The 27,936-nt window shown below is 44.1% G+C and overlaps 1 pseudogene; it reads right to left on the reverse strand.

The window, feature by feature from the left end:
* Window positions 1–966: 966 nt before the first annotated feature.
* On the reverse strand, window positions 967–27,768 carry LOC106026341 (caspase-3-like; annotated as a pseudogene).
* Window positions 27,769–27,936: the final 168 nt, after the last annotated feature.

A 27,936-nucleotide genomic window follows, 5' to 3' on the forward strand; every position in this document is an offset into this window, starting at 1 on the left:
GCTTTGGGGATACCACCAGATATAAACCATAATATTACCAGAATGATCAGGACAACCCAAAGGGAAATGATCAGCTGTGCAAAGGGGAATTCCCTGTGGTATCCCCTTTCATCACTGCAATAATCTTATGTCAGGAGTCTTACAACTATGCCCATGGTGTTAGTCAGTTTTCTGTTACTACAGTGAATATGTGCAATAATCAACTTATCAAGAGAAAAAGTTTCTTTTTTTTGGCTCATATGGTTAAAGATTGCAACCCATCGATGGTTGGCCTGGTTGCTTTGGGAAAAGCAGAAGGAACATCAAGGCAGAAGTACATGGTAGAATCAAACTACATACCACCTGGCTGGCAAGCAAAAGGAGTGAGGAGGAGGAAGAAGAGGTCCCACAATGCTCTTCAAAGGCCATGTCCCCACTGATTTAAAGACCTCCCACCAGGCTCCACCTCTTAAAGGTTCCACCACTTCCCGGTGACACCACTCTGGGAATTGGATCTTTGAGGTACGTCCTAGATCAAAACTATTGTATGCACTTTATGAATGAGACCATGAAGGAGACACAATTTGCTCAGGGTCACAGAGCTACGAAGCTGCTATACAGGGACATGAGCACAAGTCTCTCTGATTTGGTTCTGGGCTCTCAGTTTTAAGTTGACCTCATGAAAAAAAGGAGTGTAGATTTGAATTTTTACATGTAGAAAATCTAGGCACTATTCCAAAATGCTTTTTATCCACTAATTCATTTAATGTTCTCATATAACCTAAGACTGCCATGCTAACTCCATTTTATAAAGACTACACCGAGGGTCAGGGAATTACCAGAGATGGGTTTTAGGCGGAGCTGCAGTATCTTATAAAGGCTACTCGACTTCTCTGAGCCTGTTTCCTCTCTGATGAATTAAAGATAGCCTCAGTGCCTAAAGTTATTTCTCAAATAATGGAATAAAATACTGATTTCACAGGTAAATTTTATTTTCAATTTAATCTTGAATTTATGTTGGGAAATAAAAACAAATTAAAAAACTTTTACAAAATTGTCACACAAAGAATATTATTGCATGCTACATTTACTTAGGAAAAGTTCATAGATCTTATCAAAACAAATAGCTGTCGATTGTAAATAGAAAGTCCTTTCTTTGAGCCAAAAGGAAGTGCACGTGAAATATCAGACTGAATGTCTGTGAAGCACACAGACGTGGTCAGCCGTGGACGACCACCTCCATGCGAAGGAACCTGGGGGCCTGGCCTCCCCTGCTGGGGCTGAGCTCCATTTGCAGGGATGCGTGAGAGTGCTCAGATTGGATGCTTCTACAGCCCTGTTGCTGTGTCCTTTCATTGCCGGTGACAGCACAAAATGTAACTACCATTTTCCTCTGACTATAAACTTCAACAGAATATAGCATGCTTACAAATTATACTACAAACAATGCTACAAGTTTTGTAGCTCTTTGGAAAAGCTCCATTTTAGGAATTCCTCACTTGGTTCACTTTTCACATGGCTTGGGAGTATCTTCCAACACTTCCAACACTGTGCTCCTGAAGAAATCATCTGGTGGGGCTTTTCTAAACTGGCATCTGTAGCTCTGCCTAGTTTGGACAGAGCCTCTAGTCAGGTTAGAACCATCTCTCAATTTTTAGATTGTCCAGTGGATCCATTTATTGTTCTTTCCTTACATTCCACTGCTTCTTATACAGATGATATTTTAGTATGTTTCTATAGAAATTCTCCATCCCTTTCTAGTAAAAGTTTGAGGGTTTTACATAGATCTCAGCACATTATAGTTATGACTCTCCATTGATACTGCGTGTTAGCCTTAAAAGAATCAATTCAATTTACTCGTACTCTCTCTTAAATATATTCTTTCTTTATCAACTGTCGGCATGACTTTTTTTATTTTACAAAAAACACATGCTCAGAACAAATATCCCCAAAATCATGAGCTATCATAAGTAACTTAAAAATGCACTTCATTTCTTTTCATATATCACTTCTAGCATAAGGGTTCAAGCCTTTACCATGCCCACGGATCTTCGAGGTCTAAGATACATTAGTCCACAACATCATTTCTACAGTCCAGCAAAAACTAGAGTGCACAGTCTTAAGCATGTAGGGAGTGTCATTAAAACTCACTACTGCAATGTTCCTCATCATTATTTGAAAATTCATAGTGTACATCAAAATGTTGCTAATTATGAAGGACATAAACTTATAGTAACTTCATAATGATTATGCCAATATTCGTATTTATTTATTCCTAATTAGTTTCAGTTTCAAGTACCTGATTCTAAGTTTGAGGTAGCTTCACTGTGGGTCTTTTGCTAGGGAAGTGACATGTTTCTTCAGTATTCAGTTAGAGAAGGAAATACAGTATCATTTATACTGTTTCCTAACTTGGCATACATACAAACACAAAATCAACTGCATTTTAGTGATAAAAATACAGCTATTTTGTGAGCCTGGACACAATATATGGAATTTATTTCTTTGCATGAATAGTGGAGTCATAAGAAAAAGACTCAAAGTCTTTTGCTACATTTCTGTTCACCTGACTAAGAAGATGCAAACTCCAGTTTGTGTGCAGAGTGACTGAATGAACTAGGAGCCATCCTTTGAATTTCGCCAGGAATAGTAACCTGGTGCTGTGAAATATGCTTACAAAAAGGTGGCCTCTACCGGTATTTCCCAGCATGCCATGTCACCATCCACACCACTGTCTCAATGCCACAGTGCAGTTCCCTGCCCCAGCAAGACTGAATAATGAAAATTTGGATTTTCCAGCTAGCCTTCCACAAAGATCCCTCTGAAGGACTTTGTTACTCTTTTCAGGTCAACAGGTCCATTTGTTCCAGAAGATTTTCCTTCTTCACCATGGCTTAGAATTACACAAACCAACCTGCTCCTTTTTGCTATGATCTTCTTTAGACATCTTGCATACCAATTCCACTATTTCTTCACATGTAAGATCATTTTTATCCCTCTCTTTGTATTTCCAGTTCATAAATGTTTCTCTGATGCTTGCTGCATCTATGTCTGTACCGGACTGAGCTGCCATCCAGAGCTTTTATGAACATTATTATTATTAATTACTCAATATAAACCCATTCCAGGATAATCCATTTTGTATCTATTGTCCAAAAATATTCCGGAGTCCATTGATTTGCTTCCATGTACGATCTTTGTTTCTAAATTTTTAATGGATGTTGCATACAGAGTTTTCAGCATTCTCCACAGCTTATTTTCTCAACTCTTTGCTCCACTCAGCACCAGCACCCAAAGGCAAATTTTAGATACTTAGTGAGCACTGGACATTATTGCTCTCAATAACTGAGTCAGAAACATTTCAATGCATTATGTGACAATGGGCAAGTCAGTTAAACTTTTGTGGGCCTCAGTCTTATCATCCACAAAATGGGAATTTCCCTTGGGTTTTGTGAAGAGTAAGTGCAAACTGTTAGAGAAAGGGTCTTTAAGTGGCAGCTAGAGGAACAGCAAGTCAAGCAAAGCCTCCGGAAAGCTGCCATCAGGCAGTCCTTAGCCATCAGTTCCTGAGTGCTGCATCAGATCAGGGGAGAAATAACCCTAAATGCTCCCATGGGGTTTGCATTTCATCATCTCTCATTTTCTAGCATCAGAATTTGTACCAGTTATGTCCTCAGGGTCCTGAGGCAGCCTCTCGGATGTTCCAGTGTTGCAGCTGGAGTTGTTGAAACATTGATGTGAATGACACATGTAGCCCACTTAAAAGTGATGGCGGAAGTTGTAGGAGGTCCCACCAACCCCATAAAGCTAGGCTTTCCCACCACTAGTGCCTGGGGCTTCTCCACACTGGCAGAATTGGCTCCAAAATTTCACACCTTCTGAGGCTCACTCGTATTAGACTGTATGCCCCATGAGTCCAAAGTCACCAAGTATCTACCATGTGTTCTTGTGACCTGCGGCTCACTTGGAGATGACTGTAACATGGTCTCTGGTCCAAGACCTTTGCAAAACTGAGCCACCTCCCCTAAGATTCCTGCCTGAGATTAGAGAAGGCAACCCACTGAGTGAGTGAGTGAAACAGGACCTCCAAGGGAAATTTCCTGTGAATGTGGGATGCAGTGAGCTAGAGGAGGGGCTGGGAAACATAACCAGGCTTTCTGAAGGTAGTAGCATGGAGCATGTACTGAAAACAGTGGCTTTCAAAGGTTTTAACTGGAGATTGAGACAGAGAGAGAGAGAGAGAGAGAGAGAGAGAGAGAGAGAGAGACTGAGACAGAGACCGAGACAGAGAGAGACAAAGACAGAGAGAGAGACAGCGACAAAGAGGCAGAGAGATAAAGAGAGACAGAGAGAGACAGAAAAGAGGAGAGAGAACAGAATATTGATACACACATGTAGTCAGTCTGTAGTACACAGAACAATGGTCACTGGGAAGTCACACAAGAAAATGCAGGAAATCTATCTGCAACGCCAAAGACATAGAATATTTAGTCAAGGGCCTAAATCTCACAGCAATGTCTCACATGAGCCCACATAAAAACCCAGAGCTCATGACAATGCCTCCCACAAGTCCAACTGGAGGTCCAGAGCCCACAAGAAGGACTCACACCAGTCTCTTTATGGATCTGTGCTGAGAAGCCCAAAAATCAGTAGTGGAAACCAGACAGTCAATGCCAGTAGGGTGAAGGAGCTGTGCTGGTGGGATGAGGGTTCTATGCTGGAGCCGAGAAGTCACACAAAGACGGGGCTGTCCTGAAAGGCACCGCAGCCATCCTCAGTGACACGGAGGCCCGAGCACCTCCGACAAGCACAGTCGGGTTCATGCCAGGAATCCAGCGTGACAAGTTCATCCTGGAGAGCAAGAGGCACACGTCTTCCCCTCTGGAGCCAGGAAGCAATGCTCGATGTGAGGACCAGAGCTTCTCTAGGAGAATCTAACAGCTCAAACAGCAACTCATAGGACAACCCACAATGCCTCAATGCAACAACGCATTAATGCCCCAGTGTCTCAACACCTCCCTTCTCCACCTATTTACCTGGCAACTTTCCTCAGGTGGAGCATCTTCACTCAGTGCCATGCTGATGTAATCCAGCTGGCATTAAGTTGACCATCAGTTCTTAATCCATAACAACATATTAATTCAAAATAAGTAACAGTGCCATTTTTGGTGGATAAGTAATGATTGTACATTGGGCAGTTTTGTATGAACGAAGCAACTCAATTGGAACAAAAGTCTTATGTTTATTTCCTGCAGTGCACTATATTTTCTAAAGCACTTTTTTAGAAGGCTGATCACAACCCAATTTATCCCATGGTTTACAGATAGATGAGGGTTTATTTTAACTGCTCTAATGTAGACCAAGCAACAGAGAAAACTTTTGGGTCCCTGGATATCAAGGAGTGATTATGGGGCGACACATGGATATTATGAACTTTATATCAATTACAAAAACAAAGAAAAAAATCCCAAGTTCAAAGTTACAGCGAAGGTCTCAGGGTCAGTACCAGTCCTGCCTTCTCTGTTGATCCCTCCCATGCCGAGGACTACAGTTACACCCTTGTTACACATCAGTAACACACTGGTATTTGAGCAAAGCTGGGCTTATTGGTTCCTTTACAAGTGGGACAGTGGCCTGGCTTGGGGACACACTCCAAGGAGCAGCAGGGGCCCCTGGGCACCAGGTGTGAGTTGGGCCCGTTGAGGGCCTGAGTGGCTTTGGCTGCTTTCGAGGAGGGTTTGAAGGTGCTGATTCTGGCATGGGTGCTTTACTTTAGGTGGCAGGATGTAAAGCTGTAAAGAGTAATGAGGCAGCAGCTCCATTTGCTTATTTTTACGATTTGAACAGAATTCCTGCATTGTCTGTCTGTCTGTTCAGACCTAGCAGGGCTCAGGATCATTCTGTAGCTCTGTAGCTGTGTGCACCTTGCAGCCTCCCACAGCTCCCCTTTGCCTTTGCAGAGAAACACCCCACAGCTTGCTGGGGCGTCCAGGTGGGTGCAGCAATGGCCCCACGGCTGGGTCCTGAGCTAGCCTGGCCAGCAAGCGGGGCATCAGCTTGGTCAGGGCTTGAGAGCCTCTGGGAGACCCCTGACCACTTCGGCCCACCAGGACACAGCCTGTGGGAGCTGCCAGTGGGCGAGGCTGGGCAGGGGAGAATTGCAAGCAGAGGACAGGGCAGGGACTCTGACAGCTGCTAGCCAGGAAAGCCTGTGCAGGCTAGGCCTGCTGTGCACCATGTGGCTGGTGCCCGTCTGGTAGAGCACTTCCTTCAGGGACCCCGGGTTCTGACTTCTTGGGAAATGAGCCCAGGGACTGCCCACATGGCAGCCTAGGGAAGCCCATCAGGAAATCCTGGATGAGAGCCAGGTTGTCTCACACAGCATGGAGCACTAGGACAGGGTCTTGGAGGGGCGGGGTTAGGGTTAAGGTGTGCACTGCTGGGCTCAGGCTGTAGCTGCCCACAAGATGAGCTGCTAGCGAGCTGGGGGACAGATGTCGCCCAGCTAACTGCACTGATGCTATTGTGTCCTGGTGGCCTCGCCTGGTCCTCCCACTCTGTGGCAGTGGCCCCCCTGGTCCTTCTGCTCTGTGGTATGGCCCCGGCCTTGACCTTGGTGTACAGATTGTGCCACTACTGTGCTACTATGTGCCACACTGCTGGCCCCCACCCTGCCAAAGGTGGTTGGAGATCAGGGTGGGCTCTGGCCTGCTCAGGATATGTGTCACGGTGGTTCTGTGCCTGGTCATGAAGACCTGACCCTCCTGTCATACACCATGCTTTCTATAGTCAGTGGAAACAGCCCTGAGTATTGGTGCTCAGTGAGCCACACACAGGCAACCTCCAGGCTGTCCCCCTGTGACACCAGGCGTACATGGTCGTCCTCCACAGCAGACACTTTCAGTAGTTATGTGGCAGCCTCAGCCACAGCTCCACAGTAGGCAGGCTGCCCCAGGGCCACCATGCAGTGTTCACAGCACCTGCAACTCAGTGCCTGCTTGCAGCCTTTCCAGCCTGGCACCTCAGACTCCTCCTTTGCCACGCTCAATCAAGCACAGAGGTCAGGCGTGGTGCTACATACCTGTAATCCCAGTTCTTTGGGAGGCGGACGCAGGACGAGTTCAAATTCCAGTTCAGTTTGGGCAACTTAGTAAGACCCTGCCTCAAAATAAAAAAATAAATAAATAAAAGAAAGGGCTGTGGCATGTAGCTAAGGCCCCAAGTTTGGTCCCTAGTACAAAAACAAAAAACAAAACAACCAAAGAAAGCGAGACCTACTAGGACCCAGGTGTGGGGCTGGGAGAATTCACCAGCAGACATTCTTTAGCTCCTTGGAGGCCCACAGCCATGGCTGGTGATAGTAATGTGCCCAGCCTTGGGGGAGCGGTCAGCAGGACCCAGCTGACCTCCCTCCTCAGGGAGCAGTTCCTGCCCCAGCCACCTGCCCCCAGAGGAAAGACAACAAAGACACTTCCAGACGGGCCCAGGCTTTTGGGTGCAGGCTGCAAAGCTGGACACAGCCTGAGGCCTGCTGCTGAATACCTAATATTCTTGGTCTCACACTTGCTCCTGGCCACGGGCTTCAGGCAACATCCTGCTGTTGCAATTGGTAAATGTCAAATTGCTGGCAGTGAACTGGCTCAGGGCACAGCCAGGAAGGAGCTTCCTTCCCAAGCCTGGAAAGCAGAGGCCCACCCTCCCCATGGGCCAACCTGAGAGGCACAGGCATGAAGTGCACCCTCACTCTGGGTCTCCAGAACAGGGCTCAGGGAAGTGCCAGGTAAAGCATGGGGTGTTTACACCCAGGTCCACCAGTGCTGGACCAGCCGGAGCATCTCAGGGATACTCCAAGGATCTTCCTTATCCTGCTCCTTCTGCTGGAGCTCTCTGGACGCAGTGCCTCTTCCAGAGACTAATAATTGCAATGAGTAATCCCGGGCTTTGTGCTTTATGGTACCACTTTACCCTCTTACCATTTTCCTTTTGCACATTCAGAAACCAAACCCTAGAAAAGTCAGGCAAAGGGCCTGAAAGCACAATGAGTACATTCGCCTCTGCCTCCAGGCCAGCACTGGACCCCAGGAGCCTTCAATGTGAAGTGCAGTCCCTTAGCTGGCCAGTACTCGGTGTTTCTACTTCCCATCCAGGAGCAGGGTGCTGCACTCTGTCCCACCCTAGTGGCTCTGGGAATATTCCTGGTGGACCTGGTGGCTCTCGGAGTATTCTGGGTGGACCCAGTGGCTCTGGGAGCATTCCAGGTTGACCCAGTGGACCCGGCTGCAGGAGCCCAGGCCTTTTCCCCACACATTTGGGGAGAGCTCGACCCCTGAAGCTCTGAACTGGAAGTGCAGCTCTCCAGTCTCAGGGCTGAGCCCCCTCCTGCCTTGGTTTCCTGCTACCATCACGGGTGCAGATTCAACTTGCAGATCTCTCTGGGTTGGAGCTGTGGGTGGAGAGGCTGAGGCACTCGTGCTGCGTTGGGATTTGACCCAAGTTTGTCTGGACTTAAAGCCTCATGCTTTCTCAACAAGTGGGTCCTTCTGACCTCTGTTTTCTTTGAAAGTAAGGACTTTTGTGTTCTTATTTAAATGTTTGATGGATTTATCCAAGGTAACTGGAAGTGGGGGACTTGCTAGGGCACAGTTATTCTCAGGGACATGATCACCTTGAAGCCCCCCACTCCTGCAGTCCTTTCCCATGGCTGTGGCCCCTTGTGCTGCCCACGCCCCTCATTTAGTGACTCAGGAGCATCACACAGTAGAGGAGCCTGGGAACTCCTCTTACCCTGTCACAGCTCCCTCAGGCCTGGAGCAGGCTGGTGGAAATTCTTAGCAATGGAGACAAGGAAAAATAACTGTGTTTTGACTGAACACTAGTAAAACATTTGCTGACTGGGATGAGACACCAGCAGGAGGAAGGCAAGAAGACGGTGAGGAGGTTTTGTTCCCAACCTGGGCAGCGTTCGTGGAGGCTGAGGTTGTGGGGAGAAGGTCAGGGGGTGCCTCAGCCTCCTGAGTGCTGGAATCACAGGTGTGCACCCCCACACCTGGCTTTGTACCTGTTTTAAAATGTAATAGTCATGGGAAGGTAAATTCCCCCTTGTGGTAAACAGCAGACTGCATTCCGGCATTGAGCGCCCCACTGGCCAGCAGAGGGCAGGACAGTCTCAGGAGTTGACAGCCTGAGAAACTAATTCCTCTGGAAGCAGGAGGGGCACAGAGGACACTGTGACATGGAAAGGGTCACGTGGGACTGCTGTCCTTGGTCACACACCTGCTGTCTGGCTTGTCCTATGCATTTGTATCACTCTGTCGCTCCCATCCTGCTTGCAATCTGGGTCTAATCAAAGGACCTAAGGACCAGGAAAACCAGTGCACTGCCTTCAGGCCAAGGTCCTGTGCAGGATGAGCTGTCTACCAGTGCAGGAGCCATAGCTCTGTCCACATTGCTATTCTAACCTGGCTTTCTGTGTCCGGAAATCATTCAAAAGAAGTGGAAAGAGGGAAAGGAAGAGGAAAACCTGAGAGTCAAGGATTTTGCGTGAAGCTCTGCTCCGGTCTCTCTGCCCCTTAGCCAACGCCTCCCCCTGCTGGTCCTGTTGGGCAGCCCCAGGGGTTGCTTTCCTGATACTTGCAGAGCACTGGAAGGGTAAGCCTGAGCAGTGGGGCCCACCTGTGATCCCAGTGCTTGGGAAAATAACTCTCAACACGCTAGATGTCAGGTGTGCTGAGTTTGTGAACCCACAACACCAAGAAATGAAGCTGGGAACCAAAAGAGACATTAGGAGAGGTTTATCAGCAATGCAGAGGAGGAGAATAGCTCATAGGCTTCCAGGAGGGGTACCCAGTGGGTAGCCATTGAGGTTCTTTGTTGACAAGTATCACTGGCTTAGCTAGGACTGGTCCAGTGGGTAAGTGAGCCACATGGCCAAGTGACTACGGAAAGAACAAAGGCTGTTTTGGAAAGCAATGGTCCAGATATTCTCCTGACCCACCTGTGTCTGATGCCTAGCTGGGCTCACTGGACCAGATGGTGCAAATCACAGTATAAGCTTAAATTGCTGCAGGGAGGCCTGAGGGTCTGGCTATTGCATCTCCATCTCAAGGCCTGGCTTTCTTCACATTTGCCTCCAACCACAGTCTTTGTGGGCTTCATCTTTTGTGCTGACTTCCTAGAGGGCCTAATTTTTCCCTCTTGGACTGCATGGCAATTTCTAGCTAACTTAGCTGTCTATAATACCAGCACTCTAGGAGGATAAGATAGGAGCTGCAACTTCAAGCCCACTTGAAGTAAAACAATTAATAAAGGGCTGGGGTTGTAGCTTGGTGTAAGAGCCTTAGATTCAATCCCGTACCTACCCCCACCTCCCAAAATCAGACGAAATGGACCTTGAATAATGATCAAGACGTGCTCAGACAAGGAGTGCCTAGGCACAAGCAGCTTACTAATCTTCCTTTGCCCCAGTATCCTGACCTATGAAAGTGAAATCAATCACTTTTTGTTGTAAGCACAAAATGAGAGAACACATTTAAAATGGTATTCACATGTGCATGCACACTATAAATGCTAGCTAGTATCGTTGCTGACTGCTCAAGTGAGTAGGACAGCGAGGTGGGGTTGAGAACCTAAGTTTAATGCTTTTGGGGGATGAGTAGGTAAATATGAGATGCACTAAAAGTACAGTGAATGTTTAAACTTTTTTAAAAAAAGTATTACAGTAGAAGACCTGTCACCATCTACCCGGCTCTGAGTATCCTCTACCACTTCAGTCTCCTCCATCACCGTTGCCACTTTCTGAAGAAGTTCCAGAAGTCCCTTCATGAGTATCTTTGTTTATGTTAGGTGTTATATTCTGACATTTTAAAATCTTTTTAATTATGGCAAAATGTTTATAACATTCATCATTAAGCCAATTTAAGCATACAAGTTAGCAGTGTTAAATACAGAAACATAACATTGTTATACAAATAAACTTTGGAACACTTTTCATTTTCCAAAAGGGAGACTCTGTACACATTAAACCAGGGGTCTCCAAACCCCCAGCTGAGGCCTGGTCTGTGGCCTGTTTCCAACCAGGCGGCATGGCAGGAGGTGAATGGCAGGTGAGTAAACAATGCTTCTTCTGTATTTCAGCCTCTTTCTGTTTCTGACCCCACGCTGCCTTCTGTCACAACAATGAAACATTAGATCCTCATAGGAAACTGAATCTTATTGTGAACAGTCCATGCAAAAGGATTTTGGTTTCATACTCTCTGAGAATCTATCTGATCATGATGATCTGAGGTGGAGCTGAGGTGGTGATGTGAGTGCTGGAGAATAGCCGCAAATACAGATTAACATCAGCACAACATTAACACTGAACAGAGAACTTAATAAATCAGTTATTTGCAAATACAATTCAAAACTTTTTCAGTGATCAGCAATGGAGCAACTAAGCTATATCTCACATGAGGCCAACAGGAGATTACAGAGTTGCCTAGACCTAATGCACTTTGATGTCATTGTTTCCCATCACCCTGCAATGAAACCATATAGTTACAGGAAAACCACCTCAGGGCTCCCACTGATTCTGCATCATAGTGAGTTATATAATTATTTTACTATATATAACAACACAAAAACAATAGGAAGTACATAATAAACATAATGGGCTTGAATCATCCCACTTTCCTTGGTCTGAAGAAAAAACTATCTTCCACAAAACTGTCCCCTGATGCCAAAAAGGGGCACTGTGTTAAATTTCACACCTGCTTCCCTATCCTTGGAGACCACTATTGTAATTTGTGTTTCTATAAATTTGACTACCCTAGACTCTTCAACATGTGAAAACGTGTACCTTTGTTTCTTTATGAATGTTTTTTTTTAGTTAGCATAGCGTCCTCAATATGCACCCATGTCAGAGCAGGTCCCAGAGCTCCCTCCATTTTAGAGCTGGACAACATCATTTTTTGTATCTGCTACATTTTTATAGCCATCAATCCATTGAGGGACACTTGGGTTGTGTCCATCTTTCAGTCCCTGTCAGTAGTGCTGCCATGAATGTGGATATTCACATCTCTTTAAGACCTTGACTCCAATGATCTGGGATCTATACCCAGAGGTGAATTTGCTGGATCATATGCTAGATCTAATTTTAATTTTGGGAGGGAACATATGTACTGTTTTCCAGAGCCACAGCAGCAGCAGCAACAGCAACATTCTGCATTCTCACAGAGTGTACAAGTGTTCTGGGTTGTCTACATTCTTAGAAATCCATGTTATTTTTTTGACAGAAGCAGTTTTAATGCATCTGAGATATCTCTCATTGTGGTTTTGGTTATATTTCCCTAATGATTACTAATACTGAGCAGGTTTTCATGTGCTTGCTTGTATATATTTTTTGAATAATGTCTATTTAAGTCCTTTGCCATTTTAAAACTTAATCATTCCTTTTTGCTGCTCAGTAGTTGTGATTCTTTGTACATTCTGAATATGAGCCCACTATCAGATTGGTGATCTGTAGATATGTTCTCCCATTTGTGGATTACCTTTTGACACTGCTGATTATCTGATAGTAAATAGAACTATTAAAATTTTATGATATAATTTATTTATTTTTCTTTCATTGTTTGGGCTTTTGATGTCATATGCAAGAACTCATCGCCATGAATGGTATTGTTTTCATAAGTTGAGTTTCACTGAATTCATTATTGCTGTACAAAAATTGATTCCATCTTATACTAGGTAAAGTAGCTACCATCAAGAAGAAGTAAAAAAGGAACAAATTCTGGAGAAGCTAAAGTGAAAAAGGAACTCTTGTACATTTTTGTTGGGAAAGTAAATTAGTAAAACCACTATGGAAATCAGTATGGAGATTCCTCAGAACACTAAAGTTAGAAATTCTGTATGGCCCAACCATTCCCCATTCAAGTCATCCCCAAAGAGCTAAAGACATCATGCTATGGTGATACATGCATGCCAATGTTTACAGCAGCACAATTTATAATGGCAAAATCCCATAAACAGCCTATATAATCATCAGTAGATGATCACATAAAGAAAATGTGATATGTATATGTAATGGAATACTACTCTGCTATAAAGAAAGATGAATTCAAAAGATCTGTAGGAAAATAGATATAGTTGGAACATTTAATGTTGAGTGAAGTAACTGAGATACAGAAGCTTAAATACCATAGGATATCTCTCATTTGAATAAGGCAAAATATAGACAAAGGGCATGATAAAGGACAGACAGAAGGAGAAAAGAGGATAGATCATTTGCAAATGGGAAGGGGTCCAAGAGAACATGGGTGAGAGGAGGTGGGAGGGGAAGGGAAAACAAGCAGAACAAAGATGCCACTGAATGGAAACGTTATACGTCACAAACATGGGCTAAGTTTAAATATCAACAAGAATGAAAATAGTAAAAGGGGATTTAGAGGAGGGAGGGAGGGGGGAGAGGAGGGAATTTAAAAAAGCAACGAGCTGTATTATGCACACCACCCTCTCCATAAGATGGTTGCATGTATTGAAAACATACACATGAAAAAACCTTCACCAAATTCACTGCCAAGCTGCACCTGGGTACTTTTATCCACAGAAACGTGGGGGTACACTGGCCAGACAAGAGAAACTACACTGAATTCTGTTTCAGGTGGCAAAGTTCCTGTGTCAGGTTACAAACTTCCTTTCACGCACATTGGATTATTTAATTTTTGATAATGATATAGAAACTGAAGGAATGTGTGTGAGCTGCTCAAAAACATTCAGGAGAAATAATTGCCAAGAGTCATTGTTTAGGATTTTTAACAAACGGTGGACACAGAGAGGGGATTATGCTTTCTTTTAGAACTTGAAGTACTTCAGTCCATGCTCTCCTTGACTTGAGAGTGTGTGCTGAGAAGTCAGCTGTAATTCTGATGGGCTTTCCTTTATATATGATTTGTTTCTTTTCCCTAAAAACTTTTAAGATTCTAATCTTAACTATGATAGATGACTGTAGATTTTTTTTTTTGGTCATTGCTAATTGGAGTTCTGAATGCTTCATTTATCTTCTCTATGGAAATTTTTTTTTAACCAGGAAAGTTTTCTGTCATGATGTCTATGAACATTTTTTAAAATGTCATTTGTGATATCTTCTGCTTTTCCACTGACTACAATTAATCTTAAGATACTCTTCCCTGTCTCATCTAGCATCTGCTAGATTAATTTTTCTTTGTACCATGTTATTTTTGAGAAATCTTTCTTTTCCTGGTCCCTAACTGCAAGCCTGTCTTCAATATCTGAGATCCTGTCCTCACATTGGCCCAATCTGCTTTGAATCCTTTCAGTGGAGTTTTATTATTCTAGGTATCTACTTGGGTCTATTTTATGGATTCTATTTCTTTCCTATGCTGAGTTTCCATAATGTTCTTCAGCTTATCTTTTTGTTTTGTTTTGTTTTTGGTCTGTGCTCTAATGTCGCTAAGCATAGTGTGAATATTGGTAGTCTCTGGTGTTATCTGACAGCTTGTATCTGATTTCATTTTTCCAGAGCCTCATTCAATTGCTTCATTGTTACCACTTCAGAGAGCCAGGTGGGGGACTTTCAGATTGTCCAAACTCATTACCCCCTGAATTTACCTTTGGTGTACTGGATGTCTGGGGATGCATTTTGCTTAAGTGTCTTATCATGTTCTTTTCTTTTTAGTTAATTTCTGGGAAGATGCTTGTAAATTGCCCATGGTGGGTTGCTTTATTGGTAGTATTAAGACCCTTAGATGATGAATACTTCTCTGAGGTATCTTCGATTTATATTTGGTTTTTGAGTCTGTTGGAAGATCCTACCTCTTCAGTTTATTGGTGATGAGAAGTTGTTGCTTGTTTGGCTCAGTCCCTGGTTCTTTGGCACCACCCCACTATATTTTATGTGATCCTTAGTCAATGTCAGTCATGGAATACCAGGACCATCATCTGTTTAGAACAATCATGTCAATTTTAGCTATAGTGGTACTGATAGCTAGAAACACAGCCTAGAAAACAACAGAGCTGACCTTTAATTTACAACTTTTAACTGTTTCAACTGGATTTGTGATTATATAACAAATTGTAAAACAAACCAGATAACTATATGCAATATATAGGTCTGTAATGTGTCAATTTTGCCCTCTGGGGTTAAAATTTAAAGTGGATTGAGGAGAAATTAAAGAAGTGGAAGAAGAGAAAGAGTTTAGAAGTCAGTTTGGAAGACAAAGGAGGATCATGCCAACTTTGGGAAAATGATGCAGAACACTGAAGGAAAAGAGAGACAGAAGAGATAAAAGGAAGAACAGAACAGAACCACACTCAGAAGAGGTTAGGAACCGCTTTCTCACTCATATAAAAACAATGAAGGCAAGAAAGAAAAATAAAACAAAAAAAGAAAAACAAATAGTCTACTTCCAGGATTTTCTCTGGTTTTACTACTGGATAACCTGTGGACATAGAGTCCCAAATTGTGCCAATCTATTCCAGCACGCCAGCAGCAGCTTATTAGCAGGACACTGGATAATCTCAGGCCTCTCCCAAGATCAGACTCACTGAGCTTGTTGCAGCCCAAGTAGTTTCCATGGGTCTTCACCCTGCTAGGAGCTGCTGGAGGAAGCTGGCAGCAGCTCTGGATTCCAAACTCAGCTGACCCATCTCTAAAATATCTCCCAGCTAATTGCGCTCCCGTCATGCGAAGAATAAACCCTCTGTACTCACCACCAGCCACTGCAGCCCTCCATGTCCTCTGCTCCCCTCCACTGCCGTGTCTCTCTGCAGAGGCTCAGGGTTGCCAGCTGTCACTGTGACTGTGACTGTGCATCCTCAGGTTTGAAAGATCCTCTCTCACAGTGAATCTCATCAGGGACAAGGTACAACAGGCTACCACCTTCTTTTTCATTGGAATTTTTCTTTTTACTCTCTCTGTGGGCTTCAGTTCACGCTTCAGATTCTTCTGGGGTCCAGGGGACCCACTTCCTACCTTCTTGTCTTCCTCATGATGTATATTGTAGTGTCTGGACGGTGACTGTCAGGGAGGTTGTTTTCTCTGCTGCTTACCACCTCCACCATCTTCCCTGAAATCAGGGGCTATGCTTTCTAATCATGACACAGGACTCAGCTTGTTCACTACCATTTGATTCACCTTTCTTCTCAGCCTTCAGTTGCCAGGTGCAGGACCTGAAGGTTTCATTCACGTAGGACTTTCAGCCCTCACAAGGTGTGGGAAGCGAGGGGGGAGCTCAGCAGACTCACACCCCAGAGCATCCACCACAGACCCTGACACATACAGGAAACCCCGTGACCTGTGGCTGGAAACAGGCTGGAGTAAAGAAAGAGCCCTGGGCCTCCCTCTACCATATGGTGCTCTAGAATGTCTCTGAAGCCAATTTGCAGCTGGTTTTAGGTTTCCCATGTAACTCCCCATCAGAGCAAAGCTTGGAGTGCACTGGACAGCAGAAGTTGTTGGCCAAAGTGCTGCCTGCAGTCTTTCCCCATGAATCCAGCCTTCCCTGTGCTGGCCTCATGATCAGGGTGCTGTGGTCAGGGCCCAGGGAGTGTGGGTTCATGTTCTCTCAGATGTGGGTTTATGGACTCTCAGATGTCTTCTGCTTCCGTGTGCTTGTGCTCTCTGAGTCACTGCAGAAATCAGTAACAAAAATGTCTAAACCAGGGCTGGAGATTTAGCTCAACAGCGTAAGTGCCTGCCTGCCAAGTGTGAGGTCGTAAGTTTGATCTCTAGTACCAAAAAAAAAAAAAAAAAAAGTCTAAACTGGAATCCATCAGAACACGAGTGGTTAGTTAGGCCAGATAGAGTATAAAACCAGGAACTACCATAAAACAGACAACCCACATTAAGTAGATGACACTTAAAGTTGTAGTTATGTACATCCAAGATTAGGAGGAAAGAATTTTTCATGAAGTAAAATTTTTTAAAAATTTACTGATGGTAAAATTGTAAAAGAAAAATTGTGAAACCAGTAAAGTAAAAAGACTGTTAAAAAGAGTGAAATAATTGATGATAGGAAGTGGGGCAATAGCTTCTTCTCAGAGGCTTGGGGATCCAGAGATGGGGGGAGGAGGGGAGCAGAGGGAGAGGGGATAAAAAAGGACCGAGGGTGAGTTACCTCCATCCTCCAACTCCACATGGGGATCCCGAAAGTAATGCATGGTAAACATGGAGTAATAAAAGTTAAAAACATCCTTATTCATAATGTAATTACAATGAACCAAATATATCCCTGCACCCTGGAAAGCTAAGGCAGGAGGACCACAAATCTTAGTCCAGGCTGGGCAACTTGGTGACTTACCTCGATCTTGTCTCAAAATAAAACATAAAAAGGGATCTAGGGATGTAGCTCAGTGAGATGGCCTTAGGTTCCATTCCTAGTACTGCATTAAAAAAGGTATGAAGTAGTTGAGGTGAAAATCATTCAAAACTGGCACCACCACCAACAAAAAAGACAATAAAAGAAGTGATATATAAGACTATGTATCTATAAGGAGTTTCCTGACTAACCCCTCAGGAAAAAAGATGAACTGTGGAGATCACAGAATATCATTTCCCGAAGTCGGACTTGGTGGGGAGCCCTGAGCTTCTCACTTGGCTACCTGCCTCTTCATCTTGGATGCTGATGACTCAGTCTTTTTTGCAGGGGGTCCCTGGGAGCAGAGCCCAAAACAGCTGCACCCTGTCCAGCAGGCTGAACAGGACGGATGCAGGTCTGTGCCCTGTGACAGCCCAGGTATTTACAGCCGGAGGGAATGGCTGCCCATCTGCAGAAGGGTCAAGTGAACATCTGAGCAATTAGAAGAAAAGGGACTGGGGAGCTGGTTGATCCTCAAATGGGCCCAGGTTGACAGCAAAGCTCTCAGACAAGATGATGGTGACAGCTAGTGGATGAGGCTGGGGTCTAATCAGGAGGGGGGAGGAGTGAGTCCACACCTGGTGCTGACTTAGCTGACTCATTGGACACCCAGATCCACATATGTGACCTTTCACTGTCACACAGCGTGAGGGGCAAGGGGCAGAGAAGCCTCACCTGATCAAATCTGTGATTTGATTTTAAAAGAAATGAAAAACAAAAACAAATGGACATATTTCTGAAGAAAGTAGGTGAAAAATGTATCAAGAATGAGGAAATTAAATTTTGGTAAGGATAATTCAATAAGGAATGCTTTGAAAGATTTATGGAGTGTCAGAAGATTCGGTTAGAGTTGCAAGGATTAAGCTCCAAATCATTTGGACAGATCATTTGCTGCGAAAGGACAAAAACATCAGGCTTCCACTGCTGGAAGACAGTGTTTCCAAAAGTGCACAAGAAGTCAAGGAGGCAACTGACAAAATTCTGAGGGTAAAGGATATGATATAAAAATATTATAGCCAAGCTGTTGCTCCTGTGTGGTATTTTCAGAAAGACTATTCAAACACATCTAAGTTCTGGAAGCAGATCCCCGACGCAGCTATGTGATGCCCGAGGAATGGCATGGTTCAGTGAAATGAGAAATGAGTCTAAGTAAGCAGATAAGGACTGGCAAATCACAGCAGAGATGAGTGTGATCGTGGGCTTGCCTGTATGGAGAAGTGCTGGGAAACTAGTAAAGCACGTTTCTGGGTGTAGGAGCTTCAGCAGATGCTTCTGAACTTTTTACCTTCATAATGAAAGGCACACACCCTTTAAAGATACTGTTAAACAAAATAGCAGACAGTGTGGTCTGGAAGAGCTGTTCCCAAGGTGCTGAAGAAGGAGGCAGACAGATCTGGGATTACACAGAGTGGATTTGTCAGGGGCACAGTGACAGAACAGGACTCTCACTAACAGTGGATCTGAGACCTGGGTCCGAGGTCAGGATGGATGTATTGGTCAGGATGAAAATGACTTCATCCAAGCTGGAACAGACTTTGTTTAACTAAAGTTAATACCACAGGATCAGTCACATTCCTGGTGCCAGCATTTGGTCTCAAAGCTCCACGCAGCATGGCCATGGTCTTGGCTATTCTTGGCTCACTGGGAAGAGTGTGGAGAAGACTGACCTGATGTCCTCAGGGGCTGTCCTGCTGGTTCTGGCCCAGAATCGCTGCTTGCAGGTTACGCCAGACCCAGAGAGGGCTAAGGACACTCAAATGGAGGGCCTGCATTAGAGTCCTTTTCTTTCCCTTCTCGTTATTTCTCAGTTTTTCCTTCCTGAAAATTTCCTTCAGTAATTAAAAGGTGGTCATCAAAAACCCACTGAACCCCTCACAACATGACACAGTTTAAAAACTTCTCAGAAATCCAATGAAGCACCAGCCTTTTCCCCAGGATCATGAGCCTTAAAATACTGAATAAATAAAACACACAGATTATGGAGAAAGCAAAATTATACAGAAATATAATTATCTGGATGCAAACCAAGAACTAATTCTTCAAATAAAAATCTGGCTGCAAGTACTAATAATGAATATAAGTATTCATTACATCATTATAAATTGAGTTGTTTGTTTTAATAAGAGTAAATGATATTTTAGTTATCTTCAAGCAATGGTAATCAGACATGAAATTATCTCATCACTATTCATGATAGTTAGAGAAACTGCAAATTTACTGTAGTTTGGTGCATGCATTCATAATTAAGGAAAATGCTGACTTATGGTTAGAAGTTAATGAAAATGAAGAAGTCATTTTTTTCAAGTTCATAAATGACCTAAATAAACCCCTGGGAAGTCTGTGGATCCAGATAGAAAGTTAATAATCTAGAAAGCCTTGCTTCTCCTCAGCAAAACTGTTCCCCATCTAATTTTGTTTTTTAATAATCCTTGTTAAGGACCCCTTTATCCATCTTCTTCCCAATGACAGATGATGTCACGTGCATTCACACCTTACCAAGCTGAAAGGAGAAGGAGGAAAAGGGAGATTTCACTGCAGCTTTATTTTTATTTTTCATTACTCATAGAAGAATTTGTACTACAACATGCATATTATAGGAAGCTAGTACATTTCACAGGTGGTAAGTGTCACATTTGCCAAATTTGTGATTTTATACAAAAGAGTAAAAAAGGAAGCTACAAGAGTCCTATGTATTACTTTATTTTATTATTATCTTTTTGAGGCAGGATCTGCTATGTAGAGCAGGCTGACCTTGAACTCACTGTGTACCCCAGTCTGGCCTCAAACTCATGGTAAACTTCCTGGGATTACAGGGGTGCACCAGCATGTCTGGATGCTCTTTATTTTGACATAGTCATTCCTGTGATAGGTGTTTATCTTTACCTGATGCTTACTGAGTATTCCTAGCTGCATACACAACACACAGAAACCCTCAGGAGGGTGAAAACCTGTATACACGGTGCCCCAGGTCCCATTTGAATGAGTTTTTTTTCACATAGGCGACAGAGCCCCGAAACTGATTCATACACTCACCTGTGTACTGTTGTGCAGGGGCTGTGCAGGTGCGGTCACCAGTTGTGGATGTCCTCTGTGTCCCCTGTTAAGGTGGCCCGGGGCCCCATACAATCAGCTGAAAGCCTCACAAGCAAAGAACGAGGTTTCCTACAAAATAAGACATTCTGCTTCAGAATACAGCCTTAACTCTCCCGTGGTTCTCCTTGCCTGCTGACCGGCCCTAAGGAGTCGGTTTCGCCAATCCCCAGTTAGAAAGCCAGGGAAGTACTGTGAGTTCGATCCCCGGTACCGATAAAAAAGAAAAAGACCAAAAATACATAAATAAGTAAATAAAATAAAATAAAATAAATAAAAAAATAAAACAAGAGGAGACTTTCACCTCAGGCTACGGTTTTCAGACATTTCTAATGAGATCTCCCACCTTGCCTCTCCTTTTCATTCCCCAGCTGAGTGAGGCGCTGTTTAAAACCTCATTTCTGCTCCCTGTCTGTATGCAGCTCTTAGGCAGCGATGTCCCTCACCTTTGGGAAGGACAGCTTCATTTCTTGTGTGCCCACTTTGAGATCCTTTCAGGACACGGCGCCCCTCCCTCCTCATCCTCATCAGCCAAATGTTCTGCCTGCAGTGTCCCGAAAGGACATTGAGTTGTACTGAAAGGCAGGGAACCCCAGTTATTAGGTCCTGTGCAGCAGTTTCAAGTCCCCCGAAGCCCAGTAAAACAGCCTGGGAGAGAGACACCCAGCGTCCTCTGCACCCACAGTGGGGGGAGATACCGGAATCCCACAGGCCTCAGCTTCCTCTGCTGCCCCCTGCTGGTCGAGCAATGTCCACGAAGGCCTTGGGCTTTCTACAGAGCTTGGATTAAAAAATAGTTGTGACTGTGAGTTTACACTGACTCTGCATGTCCACTTAAGATGTGGTCAAAGAGAATAACAGAAAGGGAAAATTGGGAACAGGAGATGTCAGAGCTACACGCGAGAAAAGTCAGGATAGGATGAGGTCATATTCTCCACTCAGGGTAAGAGTGTCCTAGGTTCCCAGGGACAGGAATATGTTTCCCATTTCTCCTTGCTGAGTAGGAGTTTTTGTTGCAACTATTTTATCTGTAACACAGGTTTGTAGGAGCAAACAACTTGCTTGTTCACCTCTCTCCCTCCCTCTCTCTTTCTCTCTGTGTCTCTGTCTCTGTCTCTCTGTCTGTTTCTGTCTCTCTGTCTGTCTCTCTCCCTCTTTGAGCCAGATCTCACTATGTAGTTCAAATCAGCCTTGAATTCACTATGGAGCCCAGGAGGCTTAAACCCAGTGCAATCCTCCTGCCTCAGCCTCCCAAATGCTGGGGTGACAAGAATGCACCTCCATGCCAGGCTGTTTATCCATCTTATGAGAAGGGTAAGAGGGACCATATCCAGACTTGAAGATACTTTTCCAGGCAGTGTAGTTTATATTTCGAGGTTCTCCAGAGAAACAGGAATAATAAGATATGTAAGATTTGTATATAATAGAAAATATTTATATATAATATTTACTATAAATATATGGAATATAGTCATTACAAGTTTGTATGTATACATAGATTTATGAAATTGCATGTTTTTGTAATAAATATACATGCATATACTTTAAGAATTAGCTCACAAGATTGAGGAGTTGTCTAGACTTATATTTTGGGGTGGTGAGCAGGCCAGAGACTGAGAGAGGTGTTACAGCTGCATTTTGAGGGAGAGTTTTCTCTTACTTTCTAGGAAACCCCAGGGTTTGATTTTTCTCTTAAGTTCTCTGAAGATGATTGAACGAGGTTCCATTCGTGTTATCCAGAGGATGTGAGTAATGTCAACAACTTGTGACCACAACAACAAGATGCCTTCACAGCAGCACCCAGGACAGCGCTGGCTCAGTCTCAGGGTGTAAACTGCCCAGCGGAGGAAGTAACAACACACTTGTGACCAACGGGATCTTTGATGTCACCCTAAGGAGAGGTTCTGTGTATCCCACCAGAAGGGAGGGGACGGACTAAGTTGATGAACAGAAGAACAGACTGGTAAACTACAAATTCCAACAAACAGCTTTCATTCTGTTTAATTTTTATCAATGCCTCTTTGCAGTACATGATTGCATTCATTGTGAGGGATTGGTGCAGCAACAGAACACCGCACAGGCCAGGGGTGTAGTTCAGTGATATAGCCTGCCTGGAAAGTGCAAGGTCCTGAATTCAAGCCTCAGTACAAAGAAACACACTGCCTAATTCCTTTCTTCTATCCCTTACTCCACCTCTCAATTCCTTTTCCTTTTGTACAAGATTGATCTCTGTTTCCTATTATATTTATTTTGCTCTTTAATTTATTTATATTTTTAGCTTCTCAGGTAAGAGATGCCATGCAGTATTTCAGCTTCTGATTAAGTTAACGTTAAGGTTCCAAAGTGCATCCATTTTCCTACAAGTGACGAGTTTATCCTTCTTTATGGCAGAGTAGTACTCCATGGTGCATAAACATGACATTTTCATTGTCCATTCCTCTGTTGGTGGACATGTAGGTCACTTCCAAGATTTAACTATTATGCACTGTCATAATAGGTGTTGTCAACATGGCTATATGTGGTTGGCTGTAATGCGATATTTGTAACTCTTTCAGGAAGATGCCTAGAAAGGGAATAGCTGGGTCAAATGGAATTTTCTATGCACGTGTGATTGTATGATTGCATTTCTCTACTTCGTGGAGCTGTATGGCTTATATCATCCCACGACGTGCATGAGAAGCAATTCATGCTGTCTCTGAGTAGAAGCCTTCAGCAATTGGATACGATTCATCCTGCCTGAGGGCCATCTTAGCACTAAGGGCAGTTATGTCTGAAGTCCTCCCTGGACTGTGAAACCTGTAATAGCATCCTGGTCAATGTCAAAGACCATGAAGATCAATGAGCAATCACCTTTGTCATTTGGAAGGCACAGATTTGGAAGTTCTTACTGTGGGAAAACCGGATTCTACTGATGGCTAAACCTCCCACTGCCCCAAAGCTTAGCAGTGGCTCCCTGTTAGCCTTCGGGGGGCAGAAACTCCTGCCCGTGGTGTGACCTGCAGGCCTGGGTGGGACTTGCTCTCTTCTGGACAAGCCAGGCCCATCTCTCACCTTTTCCTGCCCCCTGCATGGACTGCGAATTTCTCTGTACTTTGTGCATACTTTTTAGGTTAAGTTTTATTTTGCTTCAATTCAAAAGTCTATTTTCTATTTCCTTTATCTAGAGCATGCTCTCACCTTACCTTTCTTTGCCTGGATTGCTTCCACTTATCTTTCAAATCTTTCTTGATAGCACTTGAGCTTAAGAGCAAATACAGTATGCATTTCCTGATTTCTCTGTAGTTCAAGCTGGCTGTGAGCTCACTCTGTAGCCCAGGCTGGTCTCGAACTTGCAATGATCCTGTTGCCTCTGCCTCCTGAGTGCTAGGATTACAGGGCTGTGCCACCACCCCAGCTTGCACTAGTGTTTTATTGGCTCCCATACAAGCCAGCTGTTATTTACCTTGTACTACTCCTCTCCACACACGGTAAGTGCACAACAATCGCTGGTGAATTAGTGAATGAGTGAGGGAGTAAATGGGTAACTTATGTGCTAGTGGTGCCTCTTCTTTCGTAGCCTCTCCAAGTCTCCTCTGCCCATCTGTTTCTATTTTTTCCTTCAATAGTTTTTGTTTTTCCCTGCATCCATCTTTGTACTATCACCACAAATCTACCCTTAAAAAAAATCAACTGTCCTACTGAAGAGAAATTGAGCCTGTTCTCAACCTGAGAAGGCTTGGACATGAGGGTGAATTACCAGGCCACCTCAAGGAGACAGATACCAACTCTTCACAAGGTGGCAGACTTGTCCACAAATGGGAGGTTCAAAGCTGCAACGAGCTGCTTGAGGAAGAGATGCATTTCCAGGCATTTGTGGCTTTGAGCAATGATGAATAAGCCCTCAGTGAGGATGGGGCGAGTGCGGACGGGGCGAGAGTGAACCCAGTGAGGACAGGATGAGAGCGAACTCAGGTGTGGGAGCAGAGATGAACAAGGCCACTGTGTGCGACTGTACCTCAACAGACCAAATGACCAGATGTAATTTAAATCAAAACAGAATCTTTCCCCTGTGGAATAGGTCACTGCCCTGGGCTGCTGCAGGCTTGGAGCACAGTCCTCCTCGTGTACTGTGTGAACTGTTTTGAGCTGGAGACATTGACAAACAGTGTCTCTCTTTCAACACAGCTCTTGCTCAACTCCAGGGTGGACAGGCTCCTGTTTTGCTAATTGCCCAAGTCATCTCTAGAATTGCGAGTTTCTTCACTGGTTTCCCTTTCCCTCCCAGTCTCTGCTTCCCTTCTTTCCTAAGGCCGCTGGGGGTGTCACAGATGACTCAACTTCTGTTAGTCTGTTCTAGCCGTATGGAGAATGTTCAGTCTCTTGAGATAATAGTAGTCATCAACCAGAATCATTATTTTCATGTCTTATGGTAAAAGCATCCTTTACTGCAGGATGAAACCCACTACAACTTCTATCTTCCTGTGGGTCTGATGCAGGGGTGGAAAAACCATGGCACTCATGCCACAGAGGGCCCGCAGGTTCCTCTCTGCTGGTGCACAGACCAAGTCCTCCTGGCATCACGCCAGCCACTCAGGACTCACGGTGAATTTTAGCTTTGGTGTTCTGGGCACTGGGTCTCTAAAAGGTCTACCATTATTGGCCTAAGGCTCATTTCTCATCACCTGTGCTAACACTTCGTTTAAATCATGGGAGCTTTGTAAGCCTGTAAAGAACCTAGATGAAGTGTCCCAGCAGCTTCATTATATTACCCTCACTGAGAATGACACCAACTGAAGTTTCCTTCCAAGTCAGTATCACAGAAGTAAATGACACAGAATTGCCAGGGCAGCTACTGCACCATGATCCTTGATTACTGCCTTGAGTAAGCTCTTGAAAGGTTGTGAAAAACTGAATAATACAACCTGATGTTTGTTTTAACCTGATCACTACAGTGGCTGTGCTGCATTTATCATATACAGGGAAATCTACTAGGGGGCAATTGTAATACCCAGATAACATGATTTTAGCTTGGACTATGGGCTACCAGTGGACATGATAAGAAGTGGGAAGATACTGAAGGTGAAAGAAACACTTACAAATGACATGAAGATTTTTAGTCTGAGAAACTAGAGATATAAAGATATTACATGCTGAAAGCCAAGAGTCAAACCCATGAGTCATCTCCCCACACCTGCTCATTCATTTGAGGGTGGTCAGACAGTTCCAGCCTGGGTGGCTTTGCAGAGCAGTTACTGTAAGTGGCCCATTGTGCTGATGGTCACCAGGATCTCCAAGCAACTATGCTTAAGACTGTGTGGACTTTGTACACCCAGCAGAAAGCAGAAAAGGCAGTTGAGCCATAGAGACCAGTTCTGCACATGATTCTAATTGGACCTGCACACTTTTTACTATAGCCCTGCTCCTGGATGCACTGAGACCTTGGGACGCTAGCATTACAACCCTTGTGAGGGGGCAGGGACTTGTTCTCAGAACTGGGTCTGAAACCGATAGTGTTCTTTAAAAGTGACTATATATCAGAGATCTCTGACACAAGGGTTTCAGGTGTGCCGAGAGAAGTGTGTTGAAAGGAAACGAACACTCTCACTTGGAGAGGAGGAAGGAGCAGAGACACAGATAGTTTAAGTGGAATCAACAGATGATTGCAGTTTGGAGTCAGCCCTCTTCCTCTGAATAAACAAATGAATGAATGAGTGGAAATAGGCATTGTAAGAGACCAAAGAAGTTTCTTTATCTAGAAACCTTTTGTAAGTATTTCATTTTTAAAAAGAATCTCACTTTTTAATGGGGAGAGATTGCACAGATGAGAAGTAAAGCTCGCTATCAGGGATTCCTAAAGCAGAACTCAGATTGGGAGGGTAGGGCTGGAAAGAGAATCAGTGTGTGGTTTCCAAACACCAACTCTCCATGAGGAATGTGATCATTACAGACTGCAAACATGGACTAAAGAAACTATGCGCGGGTGGAATTCAGAGCGATAATAAACATGGATAGTATGAAAAAAAAATCACAATTTTATTTTCACCAAATTGGGCTGAAATGTCTCACTTCCTGAAACTATTATGTAATCTCCAAATCCAACATATAAGCTGAGTATTTTTGTTATTGTTAGAAATATACATTGCTTCTGTTATTTCACTTAAAAAAACCTTATCCTTATTTTATGTGATTGTAAAATCTTGTTATAATACTAAATATTTCTCCTTCCTGTTAAAATGAATTCTATTTTAAATACTTGTGTTGGTTAGTTTCCATTTAATGCAGTTTCTGATAAGTTTGCTACATATTTCTGCACCATAGCTACTGTTCCCTTATTGTTTCCTCTCAGTCCTTTCAAAATCTTCTTGGTCTCCAAAGTAGGCTGCAGAACCCCAAAACAGAGAGGTGGGAACCGGGATGCGTGCTCCCAGGAGAAAGTGGAGGGAGGTGTCTGCACCGGCTGCCGGCAGTCCTCTCTGTAGGTGGACCTCACCATCTCTCAGTCTAACAATGCATGAGGCGCCATCAGCAATTTCTATGGCAGGCTAGAGAGGCAGTAGGCTCCTATTTGTTGACAGATATTGCTGGTTAACATTTCTGTAAAAACTACAAAACTAAAATGTCTGCTGCCAGGGAAGAGCTATGAAAGGTAGAGAGGACCACACACCTTTACACCAGCAGTCCCCGGAGGACCAGCTTCCAGGAAGACAGTTCTCCCGTAGACTAGGGATGGAGTGGAATGGCTTCAGGGTGATTTCAGTTCGTTATATTTGCTGAGCACTTTATTTCCATCCTTGTTACACTGTAAGAGATAATAAAATACTGTTACTACTTAGCCAGTGCCACACTGCCTTTGCTCCAGGGCAGATCATCAGGAGTTAGATTCTCCTAAGAAGTGCCCAGCCAGGAACCCTTTCACATGCAGTTCTCAGGAGGATCCTCACTTCTGGGAGAATCCAGGGCTCGACAAAAGCTATGGGGAGTGCAGGGAAGTACAGAGGAAGTTTTGCTTACCTGCTGCTGCTCCCCGCCTGTTGTGTGACCCAGTTCTGACTGGCCTGTCCCCAGCCTGCAGATCCGAACTCCCTGCTTTAAAAGACTAACCTGAAGTGCGACATCCTGGTAGTGAAATCCCTGGCAGTTATGCCACAGTAAGCCAGGGTTCCGTACCTGTTCCGTCTACACCAGCTGGCTCTAAACAATGAAATTGTTAGGACACTGTTTCTCATGGCCATAAAGGGATACTCTGGGTGGGTGGGGGATCGTTCATATGACAGCTTGAGTGCTTCTTAAAGTAGGAGTGGAAAGATTACTTTTGGCTTCTAATTCTTCAGATCTTCAGCAGTTATAGTTTTTCATTATAGGACTAATGTAAGAGGTTCCAGGACATTGTAAGAAAGGCAGAAAACTCTGAATATTGAAACTTTTGCTCACTGGTCTTGCAAAAGAGTCACAAGTTCTGTTTTCTGCAAGACTTCTGTATGCAATTGAGATAAATCAATTGCTGTTTAAAGCCTCTCTTTTATCATCTGTGAAGATT

This window comes from Cavia porcellus, unplaced genomic scaffold (assembly GCF_034190915.1).
Source record: "Cavia porcellus strain 051 isolate PalLab524CR breed Dunkin Hartley unplaced genomic scaffold, mCavPor4.1 scaffold_17, whole genome shotgun sequence".
NCBI lineage: Eukaryota > Metazoa > Chordata > Mammalia > Rodentia > Caviidae > Cavia > Cavia porcellus.